We start from the raw sequence: 9,705 nt of genomic DNA, 5'->3' as shown, positions 1-9,705 counted from the left end.
TTGGTCTCAAATGAGTTTTTAGGAACAAGATGGACAAGGAAGTTAATGTCATAAGGAACAAAGCTCGTCTGGTGGTTAAGGGATACTGTCAGGAGGAAGGGATAGACTATGAAGAGACTTTCGCTCCAGTTGCTAGGCTAGAATCTGTTAGAATATTCCTGGCCTATGCTGCTCACAAAAACTTTGAGGTTTTCCAAATGGATGTCAAGTGTGCATTTCTCAATGGAGAACTCGAAGAAACCGTGTATGTGGAGCAACCTCCTGGGTTCGTGAACGAAAAGTATCCAAATCATTGCTATATTCTGGATAAAGGTGTGTACGGCCTCAAACAAGCTCCGAGAGCCTGGTATGAAACGCTTACAAAATTTTTAAAGATGTCTAAATTTAAACAAGGTTCGGTTGACCCAACCTTCTTTCGCAAAAAGGAAGGTAACCACCTTATGATAGTTCAAATTTATGTCGATGATATCATCTTTGGCTCCACGAATCCCAGCTTAACAGCTGAATTCAGAAAGCTGATGGAGACTAAGTTTGAAATGAGCTCAATGGGTCCTATTAACTTTTTCCTTGGTTTAAACATAAGACAGGGACTCGAAGGCATCTTTATAAATCAGGAAGCTTACACGAAGACTCTCCTAGCGAAGTTTGGCATGATGGGAGACTCAAAAGTCAAAGTCCCAATGGCATTCGGCACCAAGCTTACCCCATCTCTAGACAAACCGGCTGTCGATATCACGCTCTATCGTCAAATGATAGGCTCACTGATGTATCTAACTGCTAGCAGGCCTGATATCATGTTTTCTGTGTGCTATTGTGCTCGATTTCAGGCAAACCCACGTGAACCTCATATGCTTGCAGTGAAGAACATCTTACGCTACCTCAAGCGAACCACCTCCTTAGGTTTATGGTATCCATCCAACTCATGCTTCTTCGTTCAAGCCTACTCTGATGTTGACCTTGGAGGATGTGGACTCGACCGTAAAAGCACAACTGGCGGCTGTCAATTCCTTGACGGGAAGTTAGTCAGCTGGCAATCCAAGAAACAAACGTGTGTGTCGCTGTCTACTGCCGAAGCGGAATACATTGCCGCTGCATCCTGCACATCACAAGTGATTTGGATCCAAAGTCAACTTCGAGACTATGGACTCAATATGAAGAAGATCCCACTATATTGTGACTCTAAAAGTGCAATTAGGATCTGTCATAACCCAGTGCAACACTCTAAAACCAAACACATAGCACTGAGGTATCACTTCATCAAAGATCATGTGGAAGATGGAAATGTCGAAGTTCACTTCGTAAGAACCACTGATCAACTGGCTGACGTCTTTACCAAAGCTCTTCCAGAAGCATCATTCAATAAAATATTGCAAGGGCTAGGTATGATGGAATCAGAGTCAGTACCTCACACTACCTCTCAACCTCAAACGTAAGAAGCGAAACCAACCGAACGTTCGGGTTCGGTTCAACCATCTGACTCGCTCATTACTTCAAAGGTAGTTTTTCTTTGTTGTATATTTCTTGTACAATTTTGTTTTTCTTTGTGTTAAAAGTATTTATCTCCTGTATGTCTAAATTCCTTAGTTTCTCAAAATTTTCCCCAACCGAAACCTACCGAAGGTTCGGGTTCGGTTTTTTTCAAAATTTTTGTGGAACCGAAACCAACCGAAGGTTCGGGTTCGGTTTTTCAAAATTTTCTAGAACCGAAACCAACCGAACGCTCGGGTTCGGTTTTTCAACTTTTTCCCAACCGAAACCAACCGATCGTTCGGGTTCGGTTTTTCATTTTCTTTTTCCAAAGTTTTTTTAAGTCTTATTTTTTTCTTCTAATTTTTTTATTTATTTATTTATTTTTTTTCAAAAAAAAAACTCCAAAAATAATAAATTTTTTTTTTGTGCTCATTCCTTTATGGGGATATATTTGATGACTTACTTAAGTGTCCCTAGAAGCATGCTACTGTATGTGTCCCAAGCCTCATAAGATTTTGAATAATAGCCTTCATGACCTGGTATACACAAACATTGTCTTCCCAATAAGGCTAATACATTTATTCTAATCGTGAGCTACCTCACTCTTTTCTCACATGAGTTAAGAGTTTTCTGCTTGGTCCTTATTTTCGCAGCAGAGGTACTATATCTTCTTACACCATCCCCATTACTCTTCTCCACTACATTCGTTTCATTATCGTAACCCTTGAGACTCTCGGACATTACCACTGAGGTTTATGGTTACACAACATCTGTGTTTATGATCTTAGTTTCGTGTCACTACGAGCTGAGTGAAACCCAAAATTCAACACCTAATGAATTGACGGTGAACAATTAATTTGCTCAAGCTTTCACCAAAGAATTGACGAATGTACCCTCATGAAATCTCAATTTTTCTTTTGCGTGATTCCCATGAAATTGTTACACACCATAACATTTATTCCCAAGGGATCCAGTTTTAATTTTTTATCTGAGATTTTATATTAATCCAAGCCAATACAAAATCAATTCCTACCTACTTGTTCAACAGGCTACACCGGTCTCACAAGTACTTTGTTCATTTTCTTTCTTATATCAAGAATAGACTTGATGAATCAAAGCGAAACCACCCTTAAATAGCCTAATTAAAAGAAGCCTTTCAACATTTATTAATAAGTGTTTGATCGTAATTCAACGGGATTCCACACTAACACTTTGAGGTCTCTCTTGACCTTGAAGGAAGAGATTCGTGCCCGGGATCATCAGTTTCGTGTCATTATTGACATCACAGAATATCCTTAAAAGAGTTGCTTTATTTCTTTTTCTTTTACACTCTTTGCACGAAAATCCTAGATTTTCCAAAATTCCGTTACTAGTTATTTACAGGCTGGATTATTACTGGATGGTTAATAATGAAGTTGTGGTCAAAAACTATCCACGTGGGTCATTAATTCAAAAATGCCGTTTAAAAGGGATAAGACGAAAGGTTGCTGACTCGGCGGGAGTTAAAGGGATAAAGTTCAAACGACGGTAAAAAGGAGGCGCGCGTGAATTTGAAATGGCCGCGCTTTTCCTGACACTTATGGACGCGTGTGCAATATCGAAGCGTCATCACTCTGGCATTAAAGGCGCGTGGGGAAATGGAAACGGTTCCTCTCTCTGAACCGGCGCTTATTGGGCGGCGTAATCCTAGGAAACTGACACTCTCTCTCCTACGTGATCATCGCACGCCCCAACTGTCACCAATCAGTCACTCAAAAACCCGCTTCGTATTTCCATAAGAGATTTGAAACGATTTTTCTCTCTCCTATCTCCCACTATAAAAAGTCGTCTACACCACCTTTTACCTCTTTACTGCCTCCATAATTTCCAAAGCACAAATATTCCCAAACACTCTCCCGCTCATCTTCTTCTCCAAACCTGCAACAATGGCTGAATCTTCTTCTGTTCATGCAACCTCACAGATTCTTCCCATCTGACCCCAACAATGTCTTATCATTGATCTTAACCCACTGGCGTACGATTCCTACATGTCGCCGGTCATAGAATGCCTGAAGTACTCCCAGCTTGCACCTGCACTATCCAGAATTGAAACTGTACCAATGGTGGCCCTATCGCAGGTCTACGCGACGGCTTACTACGACAAGGCCGTTGACCGGGTATTTTTCGAGCTTGCAGAACACAAGACCTCCGTTTCACGACAAAGGTTCTGCACTATGCTAGGGTTTGCGGTTGACCCTTCGCGAGTTCATCCGGAGACTATTCCGGTTGGGATGTTGTTTAACATGTTTTACAATATGGGATACACAGAGGTTCTCACCTCTGTCGCCAAGTTTAAGAAGTCTTGCCTGCCGCCACAGTGGAATGGCCTATTTACAGTCCTTTTCAAGGGTCTGTCGGAGAGGAGCTCAGGATCTGACGGTGCAAGTCGTCTCTTCCTATCGATAATTTACGGGGTATACAACGGGATAAACCTGGACTATGGGTTTGTCATATGGCAACAGCTCATTCAGAGCCTCTCTTCCTCATCCCGACACTCGGAGGTGTCGTTGGCCCGGTTCTGGATCTTGGTTACAAGATGGGCCATGGACAAGTTTAACGTTCCAACTGCTGATGGTGCATCGATGTCTTCTATTGGTACGTTCCATACCAAGAAGATCATCGTATCAGATGCATCGAAATTTTCCTTCATTGGCTCCATCCTGGAGACAATGTATGCAGATGTGCCCTCCGACAGCAGACTGATCAGAACGATCAAGGATTTTAGGTCAACTGGTCCAAGGAAACTGACACCGGACATGCTAAGGTCGATTCATGATGCCGACAAACCGGTAGGCAGGGGCAAAAAGGCAGAGAAAGGGAAGCAAGTGTCCAAAGCTCCAAAGGGACCTTCTCCCAAAAAGAGGAAACAACCGAAGGCTGCATAGTCCCCACAACCAAAGAGGAGGAAGACCCAACAGAAGCGAAAGCTAGTTATTCCCTCCTCTCCAAGCGAATCTGAGGGTGGAAGTTCGGACTCTGAAGGATCTCAAGGAGACGAATCTCCTCAACGAGGCAACACACCACCTCGGTCCCCAACCCTAGAGATGGAACTTCATTAATCCCCAGTTCCTTCACCTCCACCAACTATTCCTATTTCCATTCCCACCATAAACCCCACCATTCCCCCAACCTCTTTCCCTATACCACCACCCATTTTCACCACATCAACCGAAACACCACCAGTTACCGAAACCCCTCCTGTAACCGAACCACCACAAACCGAAACCCAAACTCAACCACCACTCGAAACTACCCCACCCCACACTCAAACTCAACATACACCAACCACAACACCCCTAACTTCACCACCACCTCCATCTCCAGAAAATGCCTCCGATGGCGACAACCCTTACCTTGGTGGTGATCACATGAACTTTGATTCGGTCTACTATAGTCCGTTTCAAGTTCAGAGCGATGAGGAGGATGATGCTCCAGTGACAAAGAAGCATCTCAAAGAACTTCACGAGAAGGTTGATCTACTTCTCGCCTCCTCTTCCAACCAGCAGTCCTCTCTTTCTGAAGCTGCCCTTCAGAAAATCGTTGATGCCTTCTCCAGGGCTCAACATGATTCGATGGCCTCAGAAACTGCTGCGATTGATGCCTCCACCAGAGCGTGTGAGGCTGCGACCGAAAAAGTCGATAAACTATTCTCCGACGCTACCATCCTGCTGCAGTCCTTGCAGGAGAGCGCCGACGCTACCAAGACAACTCTGGAACCGATTGTTCAACAATTGGCCAAGTTCGTCTCAACGGAGCTGTCTTCGTTCGCTACACTCCGCCAACATATAAGCGACGACAACTCGGCACTTCGTGCCTCCATCGATGCCCGCCTGGCTAAGCTACAAGAGGATCTTGCAGCTGAGAACTCTTTGATGGACGTTCTGGCGAGTAAAACAACTGCCCTAAAGGTCAAGAGCACGCAACTTTCCAACTCCAAACAACAATTGGAAGCTCTTCGATCCGAAAGGGAGGTGATCAAAACGTGTGTTTCGGATGTCCACGCAGCACTATCCAACATCCTGGAAGCACACGACCCCATCCTAAACCATTCGGTGAGGCGTACCCTCGCTGAAAAACTCTCTCCGGCCATGGACCTTTTAAGCAAGATTGAAGGCCTACCGAGTTTCATGTCCATTCCGAAACAAGGGGGAGATGAGAAGAAGGGATCGAAACCACCTCCTTCCTCCAAAGCTACTCACACAACCGAACCACCCTCTGTTGATCATGCTTCGGGTTCGGGTGTGAAGAACAAGGGTAAAAACATAGCTGAGGAAGATGAAGATGAAGATGAAGACAGGGAGACCATTGCCGACATGTTGAAACGAAAGAACAGTCGCAATGCTGATGATGATGCCAGTCGTGTGGCGCGAGAGGCTGAAGAAGCCGAACGCAAGCAAAAAGAAGCCCACGATCTCCTTGAGAGCCGAAAGTTGCTCTTCCCTGCCTGGACCAGGGATCGTATGATAAAAGAGGCCATAGAAACTCCAAGCATATTATGGCTCGAGCCGGTTATATCATTCGACTGCAACAACACTGTCGATTCGCAATTTGATATGCCGCTGACTCGAAAGGCGTTCATCTTCCACGCCTTCTCTAACATTTTTGAAGTCCCGCATCCGAACGATGAGCTTGACAGGGAGCTCATTGACTTCTATCTGGAGGCCGCTCGCCCTCAATACCTTACATGGAGCGCTCAGAAGATTGTGAACGTTCGGGTGCTGAAACCTTATGCCGTGGGGAGATTCACAAACGTTAAGTTCAAGCTCATTCGAGGATCAGCAAGAACTGCTCATCTTATCTCCCTGGCGGATCTGCCGAATCTAAATCCTCATGATTGGATTGTCCTGTACAATATCCTTTTGACTGATGAAGCCGAATATGGTCCCATCATAGACCATGTCAAGAGGATGTTAGCATGCTACATCATGGAGGTTGCCCTAATGGATCAGGAGGTTGCCATAGTCTTCAAGAAGAAACCGAAGATAGCTCCTGTGGGATCGGCCAGTGATCTCAACCAAATGAAAATGGGCAAGATTGATCCGAGGCGTAACTCGGTTATGTTCACTAGAGCCGAAGGACAGAAATGTCTCTTCGCTTTAGCTGACAAACACCTTTACACCACAGCTTGCTTGGAGCACGTTTTATCGATTATCAAGCGGTGTAAAGAGAATTCGGCTGATGACATCAAGTACTTCAATGATATGATCAATTGGTACATTCGGTTTAGACAGACCATTCTCTCCATCACCAAGTGTCTGTTTAGCACCGTGAAGAAGAAGGTACCTGCTTCAGCTGCTGGCCCAAGTAAAAAGTGAAGGTCTCGCTCCAAATTGACGCAAATGGGGAGATTGTTGGGCTGAAGAGGGGAGATTGTTGGGCTGAAGATCATTTTGATGTTGCGTCTTTTGAGCTCGTTAGTTTAGCCATGTATACTCCGGTTTGGGCCTGTCCAACCGAGAGCCTTTTATGTATTGTATATAAGTTAATGCTTGCATGCATATTAGGTTAACAATTTTAGAGAATAACGATAGTAATTTCAAGGTTTCTTTAAATCGTTCTTGTAACCTACCAATCCTTTACAGTTGATGTTCTTAATCGAGCTCTTCTGAGGATTTTGTTTTAATAATTCGACTCGTTTGATTCAATCTTGTCTTGTTCTTTTTATTGCGTTCTTACTGTTTTTATATTCATATACTTGTTCAAGATCTAATCGATCTTCATAGATTAAAGGTTGTTTTAATCCCATCAGCTGGGGAGGAGAACTAAGCATTCCTTATATGGGATGTGGATACCTTCCCTAACATAATGCGTTTTAAATCCATGAGGGCAGCAGATCCCATAAGAACTCTGCAGTTAAGCGTGCTCGGGCGGGAGTAGTACTAGGATGGGTGACCCCCTGGGAAGTCCTCGTGCCGAGTGGCCCAAAGCGGACAATATTGTGATACGTGCCAGAGGGGGATGTTACAAATGGTATCAGAGCCAGGGCACGAGTCGATGTGTTCGACGGGGACGTCGAACCCTATAATGGGGGGTGAAAGTGGGTTAGATCTGATCCCACATCGGCTGGGAAGGAGAACTAAGCATTCTTTATAAGGGGTGTGGATACCTTCCCTATCACAACGCGTTTTAAAGCCGTGAGGGCAGCAGATCCCATAAGAACTCTGCAGTTAAGCGTGCTCGGGCGGGAGTAGTACCAGGATGGGTGACCCCCTGGGAAGTCCTCGTGTCGAGTGGCCCAAAGCGGACAATATTGTGATACGTGCCAGAGGGGGATGTTACAAATGGTATCAGAGCCAAGGCATGGGTCGATGTATTCGACGGGGACGTCGAACCCTATAATGGGGGGTGAAAGTGGGTTAGATCTGATCCCACATCGGCTGGGGAGGAGAACTAAGCATTCCTTATAAGGGATGTGGATACCTTCCCTAACACAACGCGTTTTAAATCCGTGAGGGCAGCAGATCCCATAAGAACTCTGCAGTTAAGCGTGCTCGGGCGGGAGTAGTACCAGGATGGGTGACCCCCTGGGAAGTCCTCGTGCCGAGTGGCCCAAAGCGGACAATATTGTGATACGTGCCAGAGGGGGATGTTACAAAATCACATATCAACACTGATCATCCCGAGCTCGAAGGAAACCCAATCCTCAGCTAACTAGTCCTCAGACTGCAGATGTTACCCGACATTCAGACCAACCGCCAGATTTCCACTAATAACCCTCATGAATGATAACCAATGAAATTCCCAATGCTAAACCCATAACCATACCATAACCATCAAGGAACAACGAATACCATACTGAAAACCACACAACAAGACTAGCAGATAAACAATACTCCACAATAATCACAAGATAACAAGACATTAAGAAAGATACATACCCGCAGATGCATCCGGCACTGCTCTGACCTCCTCTGCTGTAAGCTGAAAAGCACGACCCAGAGCCCTTGGGGGCTCCGCTCCACCCTCACCTCCACCCGTGATCCTCAAAGTGGCTGGTGCTGGAGCCTGCACCGGTCCTGCAGCAAGCTGTGGACAGTTGACCCTCAAATGCCCAACCTGATGACAATGATAACAAATCCTCAAATCCCGAACCGGGGCTGCCGACAATCCCTCGCATAGTGCCCCTCCTTTCCGCACTTGCGGCATGCACCACCGGTCCTACAAACTCCGGTGTGACCCTTCCCACACTTCCCACAAGTGTGGCCGCTTTGATCTCCCACCCTGGAATCAACAGTCTTGGACCGTTTCGGCGCCGGCTGCCACTGCACCGGAGCCTGCCTCAGCTCACGCAACTGCAACTCAATCTCCAACTCACGCCGCCTAGCGGCCTCCTTCAACTCCAGCAAAGTCCCGCACCTCTGCGTAGACACAAACTATCTAATATCTCTCTTGATCATGCTCAGATATCGGGACATCTGAGCCTGCTCCAAAGCGAACTCAGGGCAAAACATCACCCTCTCAGTGAACATCCTGGTGATCTCCGTTACCAACTCCAAATCGTGCTTCAGCTCAAGGAACTCTTGAGCCAATCTCTCCCTCTCAACCCGCAGAACATAACAAGTGATGAACATTTCTCTGAACTAATCCCATGAAACCGCAGCCCTCTGCACATCCGAATATGACCCCGTGGTCAATCTCCACCAATCCTTCGCCCCGAGCCTCAACAGGTTCAGAGCACACCTCACCCTCTAATCAGCAGGGCATGAACACGTGAAGAAGCATGTAACGACCCGTCTCTGGTATGTTGCTTCCATGATATTTATTTAGAAGTTTTCAAGAGGGACTCGGCAAGTCTATAGCCCGACTCGTCGAGTAGGGATGGGATTTCGAGCACGTGTAAGTCGGCGACTCGGCGAGTCCATATTCGGGACTCGACGAGTCTGCCTGCCAGGAAGAAACCCTAAATCCACGGGTTTGCTCACTATTTAAGCAATGTTATGTGCCCCAAACTCGCCTCCTTCACCCTCAGAGAGCTGTGAGAAACCCTAAACCCATTCCTTGATTGATTAAAGTGTTTTTGTGTGGATTCTTGAAGGCTTGAAGAAGGAAAAGAAGAAAGGACCAAAGAGAAGAGGTGTAGAGCAAAGATCCAAGGTCAAAATCAGAGTTCATTGAGGTATTTCTCGGAATCCTTCTGTTTTATGCTTAAAACCTCCATTAGAACACTTCTAGGGCTAGTTTGATGTATTTTCCAAC

At 45.7% G+C, this 9,705-nt stretch overlaps 2 pseudogenes; both read left to right on the top strand.

Annotated features, from left to right (window-relative positions):
• Positions 1–7,626: 7,626 nt before the first annotated feature.
• Positions 7,627–7,744, top strand: LOC128126957 (5S ribosomal RNA; annotated as a pseudogene).
• A 196-nt stretch (positions 7,745–7,940) lies between these two features.
• Positions 7,941–8,058, top strand: LOC128126958 (5S ribosomal RNA; annotated as a pseudogene).
• The last annotated feature ends 1,647 nt before the right edge of the window (positions 8,059–9,705 follow it).

The sequence above is a fragment of the Lactuca sativa genome, chromosome 6 (genome assembly GCF_002870075.4).
Source record: "Lactuca sativa cultivar Salinas chromosome 6, Lsat_Salinas_v11, whole genome shotgun sequence".
Taxonomy (NCBI): Eukaryota; Viridiplantae; Streptophyta; class Magnoliopsida; order Asterales; family Asteraceae; genus Lactuca; species Lactuca sativa.
The sequence above is the reverse complement of the archived record's forward strand: the minus strand, read 5'-3'. Positions and strand labels throughout refer to the sequence as shown.